This window comes from Somniosus microcephalus, chromosome 5 (assembly GCF_052327205.1).
Source record: "Somniosus microcephalus isolate GS21.2 chromosome 5, FLI_Smic_1.0, whole genome shotgun sequence".
Classification (NCBI taxonomy): Eukaryota; Metazoa; Chordata; class Chondrichthyes; order Squaliformes; family Somniosidae; genus Somniosus; species Somniosus microcephalus.
In genome coordinates, this window is record NC_140991.1 from 228,133,117 (window position 1) to 228,154,896 (window position 21,780).

Genomic DNA, 21,780 nt, shown 5'->3' on the forward strand with positions numbered 1-21,780 from the left:
ACTGTTTAAGCTGGGTGCACAAGGGCCAACAACAGGGGCCAGGTCTGAGGACCGAAATCCTCAGCCTGAGACAGGGTCACAGACCACACAGGCTGGAACTGTAGCCTGCATGAGGGGAGGAGTCATCCCATCGGAGTGGGAGGTCTCCCCGTTAGTTTGGGATTCAGACGAGGGAGAGCCCGAACAGCTCGACCCCGCCCCTGACCCGATCATGGAGGAGGAGGAGTCGGAGGATGAAAGTCCCGCCCCCGACTCGAGCATAGGGGAGGTAGGGATTGGGGGCGGAGACTCACCACCTGTGGGGACAGGTGGGGTGGAGTCGGATGCCACGGATCCCAGCCCCAGGGGGGCGGAGCCTGAGGGAAGGGAGCCGGAGCCGGCAGCTGTGGTGGGACCACAGGCTGCGACGGTGGAGGTCCCGATCCCCGGTCCGTTAGCCCTGGGAGCCTCGCCCAAGGTGCCCCCTCGTAGGTCAGCTCGGACGCCGCAGCCCAGAAAGTCTTGGCCAGATTCTCCTTACTTCCCCCAACATCGATCCAGGGTAGCCCAGGAAAGACACGATTCCCGTTCAGCAGCGACAGGCTGCGGGGGATCAAAGCCGAAGGTCAGTGCAGCCCCGCCACAGGGAGCGGCACGCTGCAGCCCTCACAGGAATTAGGTAGGCCGCCCAAAGGAGGGCGGCGCTGTACATAAGTTTAGGTAATGATAAGTTAAGTTAAGTAATTTTAATGTTAGTTTAAGGCATGTAAAGTTTAAGATGATGGGGATGTTTTAAAAGGTAGTTTTTCGAAGTCTGCCCAGTATGTGTGTTTGTTTGGAAGCGGGGTCAAGGGACCCGAGCGTCCGTTTAATTAGGCCAGCGCCTATTGGGAGCCTGGCTACATCATCTTATCGGTTACAGAAACCAGGAATACAATGGAGAGGATTCTCGTGGTGCTCGCGGCGATCGGGTACGGGCTGGCCTACCGAGGCCGCACCAAGGACGTCGTCATGTTCGGATGCTCCGGGGACACAGCCCCCATCGCGACGGATGGGATGGGGAAGCGAGAGGTTGAGGAAACCGCCACCTACTTCCACCAAGGGAGATGGCCAGGATGGCTGGGGTCGAATTCTACAGAATACTCCAGCAAATCCGGGTTTGCCTACCAAGAGAATTCGTTACTGTGCCCTCGGGTGAGGATCATTGCACCCAGAATCAGTGTTACTGTGGGAAAGAGGACCTGTTTGGTGTGTAATGGGAACGTACCGGCTAAGTAGATGGTGGTGGCTTCGAAAGCTGGGAAAGAATATGAAGAACTCTACAATCGAGGGGGAGCAACTGGGTAACAATACCCATCGGACAATTACGGGGACTCACGGACAATTACGTGTGTGTTGGGACAAGTGGTGGGAACCAGATGAAGGGATATATGTCTGTGTGGTGATTATTCTTTATGTTTAGTAAGAAGTATTGTGATTGGTTGTTTGTTTCCTGCCTTGGGATATATGCTGTAATCTCATTGGTAGTTGATGTCATGTGATTTGTGGTGGCCATCTTAAATTCAGTTCTTTCCAGCCTTTAGTTGGGACTGGGTGTTGAAGATGTGCTACCGGATTTTTAAGTTAATAAAGCCTAGATTAGAAAGGCAAATCTATTCTTTATTTCAATTTATTAACTTTATGTCAGAATGGAGCGATATCTTCAACCAGAATGATTCAATGCTGACCCTAATTCTGCAGGAGTGGATGATAAATGGAAACATTGGTATTGTACATTTAAAAACTTTTTGGGCGTGTTGGATCAAGAGTCTCTAAATAAGCTGAATATGCTGATCAACTACATTGCTCCGGATGTGTATAACTATATTTTGGACTGTAAAACCTATGAAGTGGCTATTTCTACATTGGAAAAGATTTTTGTTAAACCAAAGAATGATGTATTTGCACGTCACCTTCTATCTGCCCGTAGGCAGCAGGTGGGAGAATCTTTGGATACTTATTTACAAGCACTTCGGTGCCTTAGTGTTAACTGTAATTATAAGGCCGTGACAGCTGAAGAATATAAGGAAGAATCGCTACGGGATGCTTTTATTAATGGATTACTGTCTAGATCAATTCGTCAGTGGTTGTTAGAAAATAAGACTTTGGATCTTAAGAGTGCTTTTGAGCAAGCTTCTACATTGGATGTGGCTCAGAGAAGTTCGGATTCTTATGCTCTTTTTAATCAGCCTGTGACTGTGGTTTCGGCAGTTCCGGATGAAAAGGAATTATGTGGACTTAATAGGAGTGGTTTACTAGATTCTGAAACAGTTTCTACTTCAGCGGCTGTTGCCTCTAGGATTCAGAAGTGTTATTTTTGTGGGAACGTCCGGCACCCTCGTCTGAAGTGTCCTGCTCGGGAGGCTGTGTGTAGTAAATGCGGCAAGAGAGGTCATTACGCACGTGTGTGTAAATCATCAGGTTCAATTACCTCCTCTGTGACTATTCAGCCTTTAGATAGGGCGTTTATTGCATCAATTTCTGCTGCATTTGCTCATGGCCTAAACAAAGCTATAGTTACGGCCCAAGTTAATGGGTTGGAAGTGAAGGCCCTTATAGATACGGGCAGTACCGAGAGTTTTATAAGTCTTCAGTTTGCAAAGGAGAAGCATTTGAAAATTTCGCCTGTTTCCTATCAGGTGTGTATGGCTCAGACGACTCTCACTTCACAAGTAGCTGGTTGTTGCCTTGTGAAATTGATTCTTCTAGGTAATACGTATACTGATATACGCCTATCTGTTTTGCCTAATCTCTGTGCGGATATTTTGATTGGTCATGATGTGCTTCAGTTACACGAGAGTCTCAGTCTTTCATTTGGAGGGACTAAGCCACCTTTATCTATTTGTGGATTAACCTCTTTATCCATTTCTCCATTATCACTTTTTTCCAATTTGATGCCAGATTGTAAGCCAATTGCTACCAAGTCAAGAAGGTATAGCAGTCAGGATAGAGAATTTATTAATTCTGAAGTTCAACGTCTCTTATTGGAAGGAATCATTGAACCTAGTTGTTCGCCTTGGCGGGCACAGGTAGTTGTCAAGACTAACGAGAGACATAAGAAACAAATGGTGATAGACTATTCCCAAACTATTAATAGGTATACTCAATTAGATGCGTACCCTTTGCCTAAGATTGATGAGCTTATCAATAAAGTATCTCAGTATAAGGTTTTTAGCACTATTGACCTAAAGAGTGCTTATCATCAGATTCCTATTGTTAAGAAGGATCAACCATATACGGCCTTTGAGGCTGGTGGAAAGCTGTATCAGTTTTGCCGAATACCATTTGGTGTTACTAATGGTGTTGCTTGTTTTCAACGGGCAATGGATGCTTTTATAAGTGATAACTCTCTCTCTGACACCTTTTCATACTTAGATGACATCACGGTGTGTGGCAAATCAAGGGTGGAGCATGATTCTAATTTAGAAAGATTCCTTCAAGCTGCGGAAAAAGTTAGTTTAACTTTCAATAAAGAGAAGTGTACCTTTTCGACCACTGAGGTAAATCTACTGGGGTACATTATCTCGGGAAACAAGATTAAATCAGACCCAGAACGTCTGCGACCATTGATTGATTTACCTTGTCCTACTAATTCTAAGGCTTTGCAACGAGTTGTTGGACTGTTTTCTTACTATTCTAATTGGATTGCAAATTTTTCACAGAAGATCCGGCCTCTTATTTGGGTTACGACATATCCTCTTGTGGTAAACCACTTTTATCGTTCACTAACGTTACACTATAGTTAGCACTGTTATATCGTTACTCTATGGTTATCACTGTTCACACTGTTGTATCACTATACGAGGTCGCCTCTTGTCACGCTGTTATACCTGGGCTGACCACTGCTGACTCCGCCCATGGCTCCACCTACCTGCCCAGGTATAAAGGTGGTCGACTGGCTGGCATTCCTCCTTGTTGGATCCGATCACCCACGAGGGTGGGCTCTGTTATTTAGCCAATAAAAACCTATAGTTACTTTCTTAACTCATCGCTTTTCATTGGATGAATTGATAGGTATATCAATTTTATTGGCTAAATTTTAAAATGTCGTTACTTGAGCAGCCAAACGACCAGCCAAACGACCAGCCAGACGCCCAGCTACAACAGCCACAGCAGCTGGCCTGGCTGCGAGCCCTCCGACCACCGTACCTGGATCTAAACCCACAGGCAGCAAACTCAGCCCTCGACTTCGAACACTGGCTGAGCTGTTTTGAATCCTACCTGGGAGAATCCGGCGTGCCTCAGAGATCCAAGCTAAGAGTTCTGACCGCCCAAGTGAGCCCTAAAGTATTCGCACTCATCCGGGACCTTACTACATACGAGGCCGCCATCAACCTGCTGAAACAACAGTACCGGAGCCCGGTAAATTCCATGTATGCCAGACATCTCCTACGATCCCGCCCGCAACAGCCAGGAGAGTCTGTAGATGAATTTTTACGGGCGCTACAAACACTCGGCAGGGACTGTGACTTTAAAGCGGTAACGGCGGCAGAAAATACTGAAGATAATATCCACGATGCCTTCGTGAAAGGCCTGCGGTCCGACTACTCACGGCAAAGACTGCTTGAAGCAAAGGACCTCGACCTGAACACAGCTGCAACCCTCGCTCGCTCCCTAGAAGTGGCCCATTGGGACCTCGAGGCGTACTCCAGGTACTGTAATTCGCGACCCTGGGACTCGGGACCGGCCCCGACCGCAATACCCCTCGCAGCGCCGCCCCTCGGACCTACCTCAGCGTCGGCGTCCCGGACCCGATCGGGACCGCCACCCCCGGTACCGGCTGCGACATCGAACCCCCGCGATCGGGCCGCCGGCTGCTTCTTCTGCGGCCAGGCAAAACACCCGAGGGCGCGCTGCCCAGCGAGAAGCGCGACGTGCTCAAGTTGCCTGAAGAAAGGCCACTTTGCTAAGGCCTGCAGAGGGAGATCAACAGAGGCCAGCAGTGCCTCATGCGAGTTGTGGGGGCGGCCATCTTCCATCAAGGCCACAGATGCCAGCATCCCCACGTGTGAGTTATGGGGGTGGCCATCTTTGATCCAGGCAACCGACACCAGCAGTGCCTCATGTGAGTTGTGGGGGCAGCCATCTTCTCCGCCATTTTGTCCAACCTTGTGGGCGCCGCCATTTTACCCACCACACTCGACCGCCACCTTGCCTCCAGACCCGACCACCGCCTCACCCGCAGACTACAGCAGCTCGCTCAGCCATACACTAGCCTCCGTCACACTGGACCAAGCCCGCCCGCATCACCTGTCCAAGTCCATGATGGACATCAAAGTAAACGGCCGCGCCACGACCTGCCTGTTCGACAGCGGAAGCACGGAGAGTTTCATCCACCCAGACACGGTGAGCCACTATTCCCTCACTGTCCGGCCAACGCGCAACCGGATCTCGATGGCATCGAGGTCCCACGCCACAGACATCAGCGGCTACTGTGTTGTGACCCTGTCGGTTAAGGGCACGGAGTATAAATATTTTAAACTCCTCGTCCTGCCCCAGCTCTGCGCTGCCGTCCTACTAGGGCTGGACTTCGAATCCCACCTCCAAAGTGTCACTCTAGCATACGGTGGACCCCTCCCCCCACTCACAGTCGACAACCAGCAGCTTTTAAACCGCCCACCGCATAACACCTGTGGCCTATCCACCCTCAAGGTCCCACCACCTTCCCTGTTCGCTAACCTCACCCCCGACTGCAAACCCGTCGCTACCAAGAGCAGGCGGTACAGCGCCGGGGACAGAGCTTTCATTAGCTTTGAGGTGCAACGTCTCCTGAAGGAGGGCATCATCGAGGGGAGCACCAGCCCCTGGCGTGCACAGGTCGTAGTCGTTAAGACCGGCAATAAAACCCACCTGGTCATCGACTACAGCCAAACCATAAACCGGTACACCCAGCTGGACGCATACCCCCTTCCCCGCATATCTGATATGGTCAATCAGATTGCACAATACCGAGTATTCTCTACAATTGACCTTAAGTCGGCCTACCACCAACTCCCTATCCGCCCTGAGAACCGCCAGTATACCGCCTTTGAGGCGAATGGCCGCCTCTACCACTTCCTTAGGGTTCCCTTCGGCGTCACCAACGGGGTTTCGGTCTTCCAAAGGGAGATGGACCGGATGGTTGACCAGAACGGGCTGCACGCCACGTTCCCCTATCTAGATAACGTCACCATCTGCGGCCGCGACCGGCAGGACCATGATGTTAATCTGGAAAGATTCCTCCGTACGGCCCAACGGCTGAACCTCACCTACAATAAGGAGAAATGGGTGTTTAACACCTCGCGCCTTGCCATCCTCGGCTGCGTAGCAGAGAACGGAGTCATCGGCCCCGATCCCGAAAGAATGCGACCCCTCATGGAGTTACCCCTCCCCCACTGTCCAAAGGCGCTGAAGAGAACCCTGGGGCTCTTCGCCTACTATGCCCAATGGGTGCCCAATTATGCGGACAAAGCCAGACCCCTCATGAAGTCCACATCCTTCCCCCTTACAGAGGAAGCGTGCGCAGCCTTCTCCCTCATTAAGGGAGACATTGCTAAGGCCACAATGCACGCGGTGGATGAGTCCATCCCTTTCCAAGTGGAGAGCGATGCATCCGACTTCGCCTTAGCCGCTACCCTTAACCAGGAGGGGAGACCGGTGGCCTTCTTCTCAAGGACCCTACAGGGCCCTGAGATCCGACACTCGTCGGTCGAGAAGGAGGCCCAGACGATCGTGGAGGCTGTACGACGCTGGAGGCATTACCTGGCAGGCAAACGATTTACCCTCTTCACCGACCAGCGTTCGGTCGCTTTTATGTTTAATAACAAGCTGAGGGGCAAAATCAAGAACGACAAGATTTTGAGATGGAGAATCGAGCTCTCCACCTACGATTATGATATCTTATACCGGCCAGGTAAGCTGAACGAACCCCCTGATGCTCTATCACGAATTACATGCGCCAACGCGCAAATTGATAGATTTCAGACCCTCCACAACGACCTCTGCCACCCCGGGGTCACCAGACTTTACCACTTCATTAAGGCCCGCAACCTGCCCTACTCCATCGAGGAGGTCAGGACCATGACCAGGAACTGCCAGACCTGTGCCGAGTGCAAACCGCATTTCTTTAGGCCGGACAGAACAAGCCTGATCAAGGCCACCCGCCCCTTCGAGCGCTTGAGCATCGATTTTAAGGGGCCCCTCCTGTCCTCTGACCGTAATGTGTACTTCCTCAACATTGTTGATGAGTACTCCCGTTTCCCCTTTGCCTTCCCCTGCCCAGACATGACCAGTACCACGGTCATTAAATGCCTGAACGACCTCTTCGCCTTGTTCGGGTTCCCAAACTATATACATAGCGACCGGGGCTCCTCCTTCATGAGCGAGGAACTCCGTCAGTTCCTACTAGCGAGAGGTATTGCTGCAAGCAGGACCACCAGCTACAACCCCCGAGGGAACGGCCAGGTGGAAAGAGAGAACGCGACTGTATGGAAGGCCGTCCTCTTAGCCTTAAAGTCTAAGGGCCTCCCAACCTCCCGCTGGCAGGAAGTCCTCCCGGCAGCGCTGCATTCCATCCGGTCACTACTTTGCACTGCCATTAACGCCACCCCCCATGAACGAATGTTTGTTTTCCCCAGGAAGTCGACTACGGGAACCACGCTACCAACCTGGCTGACCTCTCCGGGGCCCATCTTGCTGCGAAAGCACGTGAGGGCCCATAAAATGGACCCCCTGGTCGAGAGGGTGAACCTCCTGCACGCCAACCCCCAGTACGCCTATGTGGCATACCCAGACGGGCGGGAGGACACAGTCTCCTTACGAGACCTCGCACCCTCAGGCATTCCGGAGACACCACCTTTACCACCCCCCCACCACCCCCCCAATTCCAGCCCAGGTAGACGGCATGCCGGAACCCCACCAGCCTTCACCGACCATGCAGACACCAGCATTAACACCGGATAATGCAACACCGCCGCTGCGACGATCAGAAAGGCTTACGAGGCCTCCGGACAGACTGACATACCAGAACTGGTAGTACACTTCACCCCGCCAGACTCAAATCTAAACAAGGGGTGAATGTGGTAAACCGCTTTTATCGTTCACTATCGTTGCACTATAGTTATCACTGTTATATCGTTACTCTATGGTTATCACTGTTCACACTGTTGTATCACTCTACGAGGTCACCTCTTGTCACGCTGTTATACCTGGGCTGACCACTGCTGACTCCGCCCATGGCTCCACCTACCTGCCCAGGTATAAAGGTGGTCGACTGGCTGGCATTCCTCCTTGTTGGATCCGATCACCCACGAGGGTGGGCTCTGTTATTTAGCCAATAAAAACCTATAGTTACTTTCTTAACTCGTCGCTTTTCATTGGATGAATTGATAGGTATATCACCTCTATCATGGGAGGCCAGGACGTGTTTTGATAATTTTAAAAAGGATATCCTTGGAGCAGTTGTGCATTCTATTGATGAGCAGGTTCCTTTTGTGATTGAGACGGACGCTTCTGATTTTGCAATTGGGGCTACTCTGAACAAAATGGAAGACCTGTGGCCTTTTTCTCACGTACCTTGAACAATAGTGAAAAAAGGCATTCTTCAATAGAGAAAGAGGCGTATGCAATAGTAGAAGCACTGCGTAAATGGAGACATCATTTATCGGGGCGACATTTTACGTTGGTAACTGATCAAAAGTCTGTGTCCTTTATGTTTGATGTCAAACATTTTGGAAAGATTAAGAATGATAAAATAATGAGGTGGAGGATTGAGTTGGCATGTTACCATTTTGATATAGTTTATCATCCGGGGAAGGATAATGTTGCTGCTGATGCGCTGTCGAGGGCTTATTGTTCTGTGATTCACGGAGATACGCTTATTAATCTTCACAATGCCTTATGCCATCCTGGGGTTATGAGGATGATACACTTCGTACGCAGTAAGAATTTGCCCTTTTCAGTTGAAGACGTCAAGCGGATGACTTCATCATGTTCTATCTGTGCTCGGTGTAAACCGAATTTCTTTAAGCCTCAACGAGCTCATCTTATAAAGGCTACTTCTCCTTTTGAACGTTTGAGCGTCGATTTCAAGGGGCCTCTTCCTTCAACTACTCAAAACCGATATATATTTACTGTTGTGGATGAGTTTTCAAGGTTCCCTTTTGTTTTTCCTTGCGCAGATGTATCAGCTGCTACAGTTATCAAATGTCTGACTCAACTTTTTGTCATCTTTGGGATGCCTGCGTATATCCATTCAGATCAGGGAAGTTCTTTTATGTCTTCCCAGTTGAAGGAATACCTTCAGAGTCGGGGAATTTCTACTAGCAGAACTACCCCGTATAATCCCCAGGGTAATGGACAGTGCGAACGATACAATGGGGTGATCTGGAAGGCAGTTATGTTGGCTTTGACATCCCGGAACCTTAAGAATACACAGTGGGAAATGGTACTGCCTGATGCCCTGCATTTCATTAGATCATTGCTTTCAACGGCTACTAATGTGACCCCCCATGAAAGGCTCTTTAACTATCCGCGGAGATCTACTATAGGATATTTGGTACCTTCATGGCTTACTATGCAGGGACCTGTGCTGCTTCGACGCCATGTTAGATTGTCAAAATATGATCCTTTAGTGGAGGAGGTGGAGCTGTTGGAGGCAAATTCCCAATATGCTCATATTCGATTCCAAGATGGGAAAGAAAGTACCGTTTCAATTAAAGACTTGGCTCCTTGTGGTGGCCAGCCCTCTTCTGAGGATATTAACAATAGTCATGATTCAGATAATGTGGATGCTGTTACAGATACTACGAATGTTTCCAATCCGACTGCAGATAATTATACTTCTATTAGTCAGCCCTCGATGGATGTTCATGACCGTCCCAGTTTACCTCCTGATGGGATTTCTAATCCGGAAACCGTTGAAAATCGGGATATGGATAGCCTTCCTGCAGAAGATACTTCTGTGTCTCCTGGTGTGGGAGGGCAAGGAATTTCACCAAGATTAAGAAGGTCAACACGAACAAGATATCCGGTCGACCGATTGAAAATGGACTTTTAAATTGATAGTAATGTTTTAAGATTGTTGAAATATTATATTATATTGTTTTAGTTGAGAGATACTTAATACTTATGTGCAATGTTACGATTTGTTGTTGCTCACTTAGTATTGTGTCATGTTGAATAGTTTTATTTTGTCTGTGCATAGTTTTAGTTGTAAATAATTAATTATAAATTGTAAAGGTTATTTAGGTTGGAGTATATTTTAAAAGGAGGGGTGAATGTGGTGATTATTCTTTATGTTTAGTAAGAAGTATTGTGATTGGTTGTTTGTTTCCTGCCTTGGGATATATGCTGTAATCTCATTGGTAGTTGATGTCATGTGATTTGTGGTGGCCATCTTAAATTCAGTTCTTTCCAGCCTTTAGTTGGGACTGGGTTTTGAAGATGTGCTACCGGATTTTTAAGTTAATAAAGCCTAGATTAGAAAGGCAAATCTATTCTTTATTTCAGTCTGCATGTGGGGTTCGAAGTACATTTGCCCCAAAGGCATATCCATCCTTTTCCAGAGGCAGTGGCAGGATGAAGAGAAAGGGATGAGGTGGGACGTCAGCACCCGGGCGTGCGGAGTCCCATTCTCCCCGATTCCGGTAAACGCCACTGAATTCATCACCCGCCCACGCAAGCCCCTGCCCACGATTCCGGTAGCACTAGCCCAGAAGGAAGGGTGCCCCACCACCACAAAGGGACCCGGGAACGGTTTAGTATTGGTACCCACCGGTCAGATGCTGTACCAAGGGGTACACAACGCGGTGGCCTCAGTGTTTTTAAACCTCACTGAGGTACGATTGCCGGAGTGGTGTCCCAAGGAAACGGAGCAGTTGTACCAGGTCCTGTTAACCAGGATGTTCAGACAATTTTATGAGTTTGACTTTGCCGACATCGACAAAGCCGAATTGTACACCACACCACAGGAAGTTTTGGATCGGGTAGGGAGGCAAAGAAGGGGTACTGTAAATGACATCTTCACTGCTTTTAGTACTGGGACGTCTGTGGTCAACGCTCTAGACAATGTGGAGCTGCAGACACAGATTAATGGTCTAAAGGCCCAGTTAAGGAACATACTGACAAACAAAAATAAGGTAGTGGGTTCTGAGCTACATGAGGACCAGGCCATGACACTACACTTAAAAGAAATAATCGCTGAGCTGGAGAAACACGCTAGAACGGTAAATGCACTCATTAGGGAGGATCGGAATGCATCCGATCAGGCTGCACAGAACGAGGCTTGTGTGCTATACGGGGCGTGGTTACTGGGTGAGGGCCGCAGTAATCTGGAGGATTTAAAGCAAGGTTTGGTCCCGTCCTGGATCAGCAATAAGCACTTGCAAGTGCTCCACCCTTTTGAGAACGCATTAAGTCCGTGCCAGCTCAGACTAGCTGCAGAGGCGTACCCAGCCCCAGTGGACTGTGGACGCTCGAATCACACTATCATGGGAATAGTGGTGAGGATGCCGGTGTTGGGTCCCACAGCAAAACCCGCCCCGGTATACAGGGTGGAGAACATTGGAGTCATTCAGAGGGGTGCGCACATTCGTTATGCAGTGGTCCCGCCTTATGTCATCAGATGGGAGCATACGACGACAGGCACCGACCTCTCGGGGTGTTGAAGCCGGGGAGCACACATCATCCTGTGTCCCCAGCACTTGAATGCCTTTTTAAAACCACAGTGCGGGTTCAGAGCCGCTAGCGCGAAGCCGGTAAATTGCACCATGGAGGCAATGGCAAAAGACCATGTGCCCCCGCAGGTGGCATATATCAGAGGTGGAACATACTGTGTTACCACTGCAGCGCCTCACTACCACCACGGACAGCACGGGTGGTGTCCGGTCAGTGACAGCAGTTTCTGTTTCAAACCCAGGGCTGAAGTTCAAGTGACACAACAGTGAATTGTCCCCATTCCTGTACCTTCCACTGTTCACCTCACTGTAAAAGAGAATTTCACAGATTTGTAGCGATTCGTTGCGCATTTTGGTTATGTCATTCCCCCTCTCCCCGAACACCTCACCAAGATTTTAAAAGCCGTAATAGTCTCACAGAAGCATTTTTACACACTAGAGCAGAAGACATTGGAGATAGGGAAAGACATATTAGACATAGTCACCCCATCATGGTGGGACCTGTTCACTAATACAGAGATCCCGCCCTGGATTAGAATAGCATCCCACATCCTAGTAGTGTGTCAGGTTTTGATTGTGATATATTTACTGTTCGTGCATTGCAAGAGAGGCAAACGCCTCCAGAGGCACGAGAACACAGGAGAATGGAGAGACCGCTATGTACGAGTGGGTGAAGAGACCCCCGCTTAAGCTGCTATGTATTAAAGGATAAAGCGTCCCTCCACTCTTGGTTTGGTTACTATATGATTTAAGTGTATGAATACTGTTGTGTTATAACCGTTGATCGGTTTTCTATTTTTGATTAGTAACATGTGTAGGCAGGTGGTGTAAGGGGTATCGGCCCCTTCACATCTGAAAGATGAATGTGTTATAGTTTGAGGTAGTACTGCCTATGGTTGTCCAACTGTACACAATGTAATTTTTCTGAAATGGGAACTGCATGTGTCGTGGGGGTCATAGATAGTTAATTACCAGGAATGATTGGATGTGGGGAATCAGGGAAAATTTGCTCACCAAGGGTTATTGATACTTTAAGCAAGCTATCAGTATCACAGGAGGGACTGTAAGATTTGCGAAATTTTCATTAATAATCACGTAGGAAAATAGGGTTAATAAAACAGCTTTATTGACCAAAAGAAGCTTATACAGAGAAACCTTTGATAAAAGGGCACACAAAATGGCTGCCAGACCTCGTGACCAGCTTCTGGGATCATTTGAATTTCTGTTACTGCAAGCCAGGCAGGCTTGTGGATTGAGGGCATTAAAAGCCCGCGAAAACCAGTTTCGGGAAGCCGAAACTCATGGAACTGTGCATACATATTGATTAGATTATAAGTACAGGACAGATTTGGGTGGCAGGATGAGACCCATCAAGAAATGGGCGGACAATTGAACAAACGCTTTAACCCATTACACCGTACAAAGAGAAGCCGTTTAACAGCCATCCAGGGCAATCTCCAGACCGATCAATATACAAACCAAGTTACGGTAACAAAGCAAAGACATTATCGGCCCAGGAAGGCCAGTTAAGCTATCACCGACTCCCATTATGAAGACAAAACACCCCTGCAGAGAGTTCTGCCCGCCAAAATTACTACAAAGACAGGACTATGATTTGGCGGGAGATAAGAATGTTCCAAAAAAGTATAACTGTGGATTGAGTAAAGTCCATGGGTACTACTTCTTCTTGTACTTCGGTTCGGAACGTGTTCGGTTCGTGGTTCGGTATACGATGTCCAGCGGGGTGTTCAGCCGTGTGTTCCGCGACTTTGGGAGGTTCGGCCAGGCAAGGCCCGGCCACGACGAGAAGACGACGAGAAGAATTCGGCTTGGAAGCCAGCTCGGCCAGGCAAGGCCCGGCCATGACGGGAAGACGACGAGGGAGGCCCGGGTACTTTTGTCGGGAGAGCATCGATGACCCAGGCCGGAGAAGAAGACACTCAGGTCCCGGAGTGTGCATCCAGTTCTTAAAAATCACATCGGTAACGGATGCTCCAGTTCTTCAACATCACATCGGTAACGGATCCATCCGTGGCGAGCGCTCACCAAGGCTGTATCGGCTGCCTCCATCGCAGGAGAACCAAGAGGAAAACAAGCTGTGCCAGACGCTTCCAAACCCACGTGACGACGGAAAGCTGTGTCGAAAGGCTGCAAAGCCTTTTTCGCAATTCTTAAAGTGGTGAGCATGATCCCGAGTCCCTCAAATCGAAACTTAGTTAGGTTTAGGGGAGGGGGTTAAGGGTAATTGTAATGTGTTACCCCTTTCACGATGTGCCGTGTGTTCCCCATTTCTATAGAGTTAAGTTTATAGATGTGTGCATGCTGGTAGTTGCTTTAATCTGTGCATATGACATGTATTTTATAATGCTGCAAACTGTTCAATAAAGGCATCCATTTCGTGCTATTCGACCTGGTCTATTGAGTTTTTCTCTGCACTACAGCTCCCTGCACCTAAGTCCAAGGTCTAGAACCGTAGGGGCGAGTGGGTCGAACCACTCACGGGTAATTATTGCAAGAAGCCTGGCAGGAAACCAGAGCAAGCAAGAGAAACCCCCTACAGGGGGTAAGAGAGCGCGCGACGGAGGGGAAGGTGGCCCGATGGACCCCTGCGAAGGAAGGAAGAAGGTAAGCTCTCCCTCCCTGTCCCACCCCCTCACTCTTTCCCTCCCTGTCCCACCCCTTCACTCTTTCCCTCCCTCACCCTCTCTCTCCCTCCCCTCCCCCCCCACCCTCTCTTGCTCTCCTCCCCCCACCCTCTCTCGCTCCCCTCCCCCCACCCTCTCTCGCTCCCCTCCCCCACCCCTCTCGCTCCCCTCCCCCCACCCTCTCTCTCTCCCCTCCCCCCACCCTCTCTCTCTCCCCTCCCCCCACCCTCTCTCTCTCCCCTCCCCCACCCTCTCTCTCTCCCCTCCCCCACCCTCTCTCTCCCCCCTCCCCACCCTCCCTCTCTCCCCTCCCCCACCCTCTCTCTCTCCCCTCCCCCACCCTCTCTCTCCCCCCTCCCCCACCCTCTCTCTCTCCCCTCCCCCACCCTCTCTCTCTCTCCCCTCCCCCACCCTCTCTCTCTCTCCCCTCCCCCACCCTCTCTCTCTCTCCCCTCCCCCACCCTCTCTCTCTCTCCCCTCCCCCACCCTCTCTCTCTCCCCTCCTCTCCTCCCTCTCCCCCTCCTCCTCCCTCTCACCACCTCCCTACCCCCTCCTCCTCCTCCCTCTCACCACCTCCCTACCCCCTTCCTCCCTCTCCCCCTCCTCCCCTCCCTCTCTCCCCATCCTCCCCTCCCTCTCTCCCCCCTCTCCCCTGCCCGAGCCCTCATCCCCCGCTCCAATCCCTCTTTCCGCCCCGGGGCCCGGGCCTCGGCACCTGGATGAACGCGTTCCCTTGGACGCTTTTGGCGGCCTCGGCCGTCACCCTGATGCCGTTGGCCGAGGCGAACACCCGCAAAGACATGGCCCAGCCGAGTCCAGTGCCCCGGTCAGCTCAAGGTCCGCAGCTGCTGTTCAGCTGCGGGCCACAAAGCACCCGAGCCCAGCGCCGGTGATGGCTCCAAGGAGCTCCATGCCGCCCCACGCACGGACATGGCCCCGCCCTCCCGAGCTGGCTTGAAGAGCACCGATTGTGGCTGTGAGAGACGGCTGGCGGGCCTGGTTGCCGGGGTAACCCTTCCCACTCTCCAAGCCCCGCCCGAGATCAGCACTCCCGAGAGCCCCGCCCCCCCCGCCGGAGCCGAGCGGGGAACAGAGAGACGCCGCGTCTCAGCTGCTCCTGCTGCACGCGCACCCTTTACTAAGGTAGCAGCTCTCGGCTGAGGCCCGCCCCTCCAGCCTTCACAAAGATGGCGGCGATCGGGGGCCGCTTTTTGACTGGGGCCGGGAGGTGCCTAGCTCGGGCGTGGGTGCGGAGGAGAGGCCGAGGCTTCGAGGCCTACCTGGAAAAACGGGGAAAGGTAGGAAAATTAATGAGATTAGGTAAAAGATTTAGAAAGTAATTAACTTTTTAAAAAAACAATATGTGTTTTAAAAGCAACGTTTTTTTTAAAGACGCAGAAAGCGGGGAAAAGAAAGGATAAGTTTGGAATCAAGATGGCGGTGACTCACCTCGGTTCAGAACGATAAGGCCCGCCCACACATGCACCGATTGGTCGACCGTCAGGTCACCAAAGCGTAGGATTGGTCAATCGTCCCATCACTCGACCGTAGGAGGGCCCGGCCGCATGCGCCAGCAACCCGGCGTACGATTGGTCGACCTCGAGGTCACTCTGTCGCTAATGAGCGGATAATGAGATGCTAATGAGCGGAATGTTGAACTTTTTCGGATACCGCGGGCGTGATTTTTGTTCCGGCCGAAACGTAAATACGCTTACGACCGTTTCGGAACGGTAAGCTTTCTTTCGATGTAACGCACGCGTAGGTACGCTCTATAACTTTCAAGCGCATAGCCGGACAGACGCACACGTGAGGACAGACAGACAGACAGATAGATAGACAGACAGACAGACAGACAGACAGAACGATCCGTTTATATATATAGATATATAATGATGATATATTGCTCAGGAGTGGTGGGGCTGCGTGGGGGTGTCATGAGCCAGGTCTATAGGGGGTGTTCCTTGTCTCCTAGCAGCCATCCTGCCACATTCTTTGGGAGGGACAAATACTGGATGAATGGCAGAGTGTCTCAGGGTAAATGCATCATGGCAGCTGCCTGGGTGCTTTGCAAAAATTTGCACGATCCTGCTTCTGTGATCAGCTACTAGCTGTACATTGATGGTGTATTGATGAATACTACTGGCTGGTGATGTGCTCTGATGGCAACATGTGAGCAGTCAGTAATGCCTTGCATGCGGCGGAAGCAGGCCACTATGAAATCCCCGAGCTCTCTCTTCCTGATCGTTGAGCACAATGGGGAAGGTGATGTATTGGTTAGCCCTGGCGAAGAGAGCGTCAGTGATCTGATCAATGCAGCTAAATGGCACCAGGCGGGAACACATCGGGAGCTGCCCGCCCGCACAATTCACACCAGGCGGGAACACATCGGGAGCTGCCCGCCCGCACAATTCACATCAGGCGGAAACACATCGGGAGCTGCCCGCCTGCACAATTCACACCAGGCGGGAACACATCGGGAGCTACCCGCCCGCACAATTCACACCAGGCGGGAACACACCGGGAGCTACCCGCCTGCACAATTCACACCAGGCGGGAACACATCGGGAGCTGCCCGCCCACACAATTCGCACCAGGCAGGCTGATTAAAATTGGGGCTTAAGAGATTTGACCAAAAGCACAGTTGAAAAGGCTGATAGGTTTTAACGGCTGCGTAGAAGTGAATTACTACTCAGCATCTTCCTCAGTGGAAGTAAACGGGGTGAATTTCTTTCGGGATTCTACCGCTCTGCCACCATAACTTCAGCAGATACCCTGCTTACACGTGTAAACAAGTTTTCTGCCAAAGTTATAGTGGCAGAGCAGGAGAATTCCTGAAGAAATTCATCCCAAAATGTGCTGAACTGCGACATGCATATTTGACATTTCCATTTGTCATCTTGTTTATTGTCACCTTTCCCAAAGTTTCAATCCCTAATTTAAGAACATCCCATTCATTTTGATCTGATCATGCCACTTTCTTGTTGTCTACTTTCACTTAATCCCATTTTTTTTCCTTTCCATGCTAATGCATAGATACACTTTATGGTCAATTTCTTGTCACTTCAGGTTAACTACACATCAAGGAACATGAAAAGATGTGTAAGCAGGAGTTTTTTCAACCCATTAATTCCAGTTATTATCAAGGAATGATCCCATTTTATTGACTGTTTTGAGATTTGCAAGGTTTGTGATTAAATAATACACAAATAAAAAGGACTAGTATTCAGATCAGGCCATTAGAAACAGGGTCAAAGATCTGAGAATGAGGAGCACATTTTCTTAGTTCTCAGGATTTTCTTGCAATGCGTTCTCATGCAAGCTGCCACAGTTAAACATTTTCAGTTCATTTCGTCCGATATAAACTATTCAATCAAATGGATAATAATATTATAAAAGGGGGCCCTATTCCCATTGACAGAGATGGAATAACGCCAGACGGCTTTTAATTGTTGACATTGTTGTGATGCAAAGGTGCAGTACAGCATGAATGACATCGTCACATCATGTGTCTGCGCTCACTCGGAGGTCGAACTCCAAACCATCGTCAACACCTTCACCGAAGCATACGAGAGCATGGGCCTTACACTAAACATCCGTAAGACAAAGGTCCTCTACCAACCTGCCCCCGCCACACAGTACTGCCCCCCGATTATCAAAATCCATGACAAGGCCTTGGACAACGTGGACCACTTTCCATACCTCGGGAGCCTACTGTCAACAAGGGCAGACTTCGATGACAAAGTCCAACACCGCCTTCAGTTTGCCAGTGCAGCCTTCGGTCGCCTGAGGAAGAGAGTGTTTGAAGACTAGGACCTCAAACCCGGCACTAAGCTCATGGTCCACAGAGCTGCAGTGATACCAACCCTGCTGTGTGCCTCAGCGACATGGACCATGTACAGCAGGCATCTCAAAGCACTGGAGGGGTACCACCAATGCTGCCTCTGCAAGATCCTGCAAATCCATTGGCAGGATAGGTGCACCAATGTCAGTGTTCTTGCTGAGGCCAACATCCCCAACATCGAAGCTTTGACCACACTCGAACAGCTCCGATGGACGGGTCACATCTCCGCATGCCCGATACGAGACTCCCAAAACTAGCACTCTACTCGGAGCTCTGGCACGGCAAGAGAGCCCCAGCTGGGCAGAGGAAACGCTTCAAGGACACCCTCAAAGCCTCCTTGAAAAAGTGTAACATCCCCACCGACATCTGGGAATCCCTGGCCCAAGACCGTACAAAGTGGAGGAGAAGCATCCAGGAAGGCGTCGAACACCTCGAGTCTCTTCGCCGGGAGCAAGTGGAAGCCAAGCGCAGGCAGTGCAAGGAGCGCGCATCAACCCAAGCACCCCACCCAGCTGCCCCTTCAACCACCGTCTGCCCCACCTGTGACAGAGACTGAAGGTCCCACATTGGACGCATCAGTCACCTGAGAACTAATTTTTAATGTAGAAGCAAGTCATCCTCGGTTCCGAGGGACTGCCTAAGAAGAGAATGCGTGATTGTGCGAGGCCCCTTGGGGCGGAGCGATCATAATATGATAGAATTCTTCATTAAGATGGAGAGTGAAGTAGTTTACTCAGAGACTAGGGTCCTGAATTTAAATAAAGGAAACTACGATGATATGAGGCGCGAGTTGGGTAGGATTGATTAGGGAATGTTACTCAAAGGGTTGATGGTGGATATGCAATGGCAAACATTCAAAGATCGCATGGATGAACTACAGAATTTGTTCATCCCTGTTTGGCATTAAAATAAAACAAAAAAGGTGACTCGACCGTGGCTAACAAGGGAAATTAGGGATAGCATAATATCCAAGAAGAGGACATATAAATTGGCCAGAAAAAGCAGTAAACCTGAGGATTGGGAGCAGTTTAGTATTCAGCAAAGGAGGACAAAGGGATTAATTAATAGGGGGAAAATAGAGTCTGAGAGTAAGCTAGCAGGGAACATAAAAACTGACTGTAAAAGCTTTTATAGATATGTGAAGAGAAAAAGATTGGTGAAGTCAAGCATAGGTCCCTTGCAGTCAGAATCAGGGGAATTTATAATGGGGAACAAAGAAATGGCTGACCAATTAAATACATACTTTGGTTCTGTCTTCACAAAGGAGGACACAAATAAACTCCATGAGATGTTGCGGAACATAGGGTCTAATGAGAGGGAGGAACTGAATGAAATCAGTATTTGTAGGGAAATGGTGTTGGGAATTTGATGGGATTGAAGGCCGATAAATCCCCAGGGCCTGATAATCTGCATCCTAGGGTACTTAAGGAAGTGGCCCTAGAAATAGTAGATGCATTGCTGGTCATCTTCCAAAATTCTATAGACTCTGGAACAGTTTCCATGGATTGGAAGGTAGCTAATGATACCCCACTGTTCAAAAAGGTGGTAGAGAGAAAACGGGAAATATAGACCAGTAAGCCTGACATCAGTAGTGGGGAAAATGCTGGTGTCTATTATAAAAGATGTAATAGCAGAGCACTTGGAAAACAGTGACAAGATCGAACAAAGTCAACATGGATTTACAAAAGGTAAATCGTGCTTGACTAAATTACTGGAATTTTTTGAGGATGTAACTGGTAAAATAGATAAAGGAGAACCAGTGGATGTGGTGTATTTGGACTTTCAGAAGGCTTTTGATAAGGTCCCGCATAAGAGATTAGCGTGTAAAGTTAAGGCACATGGGATTCGGGGCAAGGTACTGACTTGGAAAGAAAACTGGTTGGCAGAAAGGAAGCAAAAAGTTGGAATAAACGGGTCTTCTTGCGAGTGGCAGGCAGTGACTAGTGGGGTACCGCAGGGATCAGTCCTAGGACCCCAGCTATTCACAATATATATTAATGATCTAGACGAGGGAACTAGATGTAATATCTCCAAGTTTGCAGACGACACAAAGCTGAGTGTGCGTGTGTGCTGTGAGGAGGATGCCAAGAAACTCCAGTATGATTTGGACAGGTTGGGTGATTGGGCAGATGCATGGCAGATGCAGTAGAATGTGGATAACTGTGAGGTTATCCACTTTGGTGGCAAAAACAGGAAGGCAGATTATTATCTGAACGGCAAAAGATTGGGAGAAGGGGAAGTGCAATGAGACCTGGGTGTCCTTGTGCACCAGTCGCTGAAGGTAAGCATGCAGGTGCAGCAGGCGGTTAAGAAGGCAAATGGTATGTTGGCCTTCGTAGCGAGAGGGTTCGAGTACAGGAACAAGGATGTCTTGCTGCAGTTGTACAGGGCCTTGGTGAGGCCACACCTTGAGTATTGTGTGCAGTTTTGGTTGCCTTATCTGAGGAAGGATGTTCTTGCCATGGAGGGAGTGCAGTGAAGATTCACCAGACTGATACCTGGGATGGCAGGAATGACGTATGAGGAGAGATTGGGTCGATTGGGCTTATACTCGCTGGAGTTTAGAAGAATGAGAGGGGATCTCATTGAAACTTATAAAATTCTAACAGGACTAGGCAGGCTAGATGAAGGAAGGATGTTCCCGATGGCGGGGGAGTCCAGAACCAGGGGCCTGATGTGCCAAATAACTGCCCGAATCCGTGAAGTTAAAGCTTAAGACTGAAGCCTTTTATTAAGTAAGAATCATGGCAGAATTAACAGAGTTCATCATCGACCGAGCCCTTGGTAGAACATACCAGAAGAGGGGCGGGGCCAGGGAGGAGCATTAGTGGTTCCCCCCGGTGGAACATTCCAGACATTACAAGTACAAGTACAAATATCAGAACACAGTTATTTCATCACAAGGCCACAGTCTAAAGATAAGGGTTAGAAGTCACATAACACCAGGTTATAGTCCAACAGCTTTATTTGAAATCACAAGCTTTCGGAGCGCTGCTCCTTCGTCAGGCGAAGACTTCACCTGACGAAGGAGCAGCTCTCCAAAAGCTTGTGATTTCAAATAAAGCTGTTGGACTATAACCTGGTGTTGTGTGACTTCTAACATTTGTCCACCCCAGTCCAACACCAGCATCTCCACATCATTAAAGATAAGGGTAAGCCATTTAGGACAGAGATGAGGCAGAATTTCTTCACCCAGAGAGTGGTGAACCTCTGGAATTCTCTACCACAGAAGGCAGTTGAGGCCAATTCATTAAATATATTCAAGAAGGAGTTAATATATTTCTTAAGGCTAAAGGGATCAAGGGATATGGGGAGAAGGCAGGGACAGGGTACTGAGTTTGGATGATCAGCCATGATCTCATTGAATGGCGGAGCAGGCTCGAGGGGCCGAATGGCCTACTCCTGCTCCTATCTTCTATGTTTCTATGAAAGAGTTATTAGAAGGGTTGAGATGGGTTTTATGGAGAACCTTAAGAGAGGAGAGGTAAGTAGAGAGGCAGAGGGGTTTAGGGACATCTGGGTGACTTATAGCAAGGTTGCTTAGGGGGTGATGCACAAGAGGCCAAAGTCAGAGAAATGGAGCATTCTCAAGGGTGGGGGTTTGTAAAGCTGGAAGAGGGT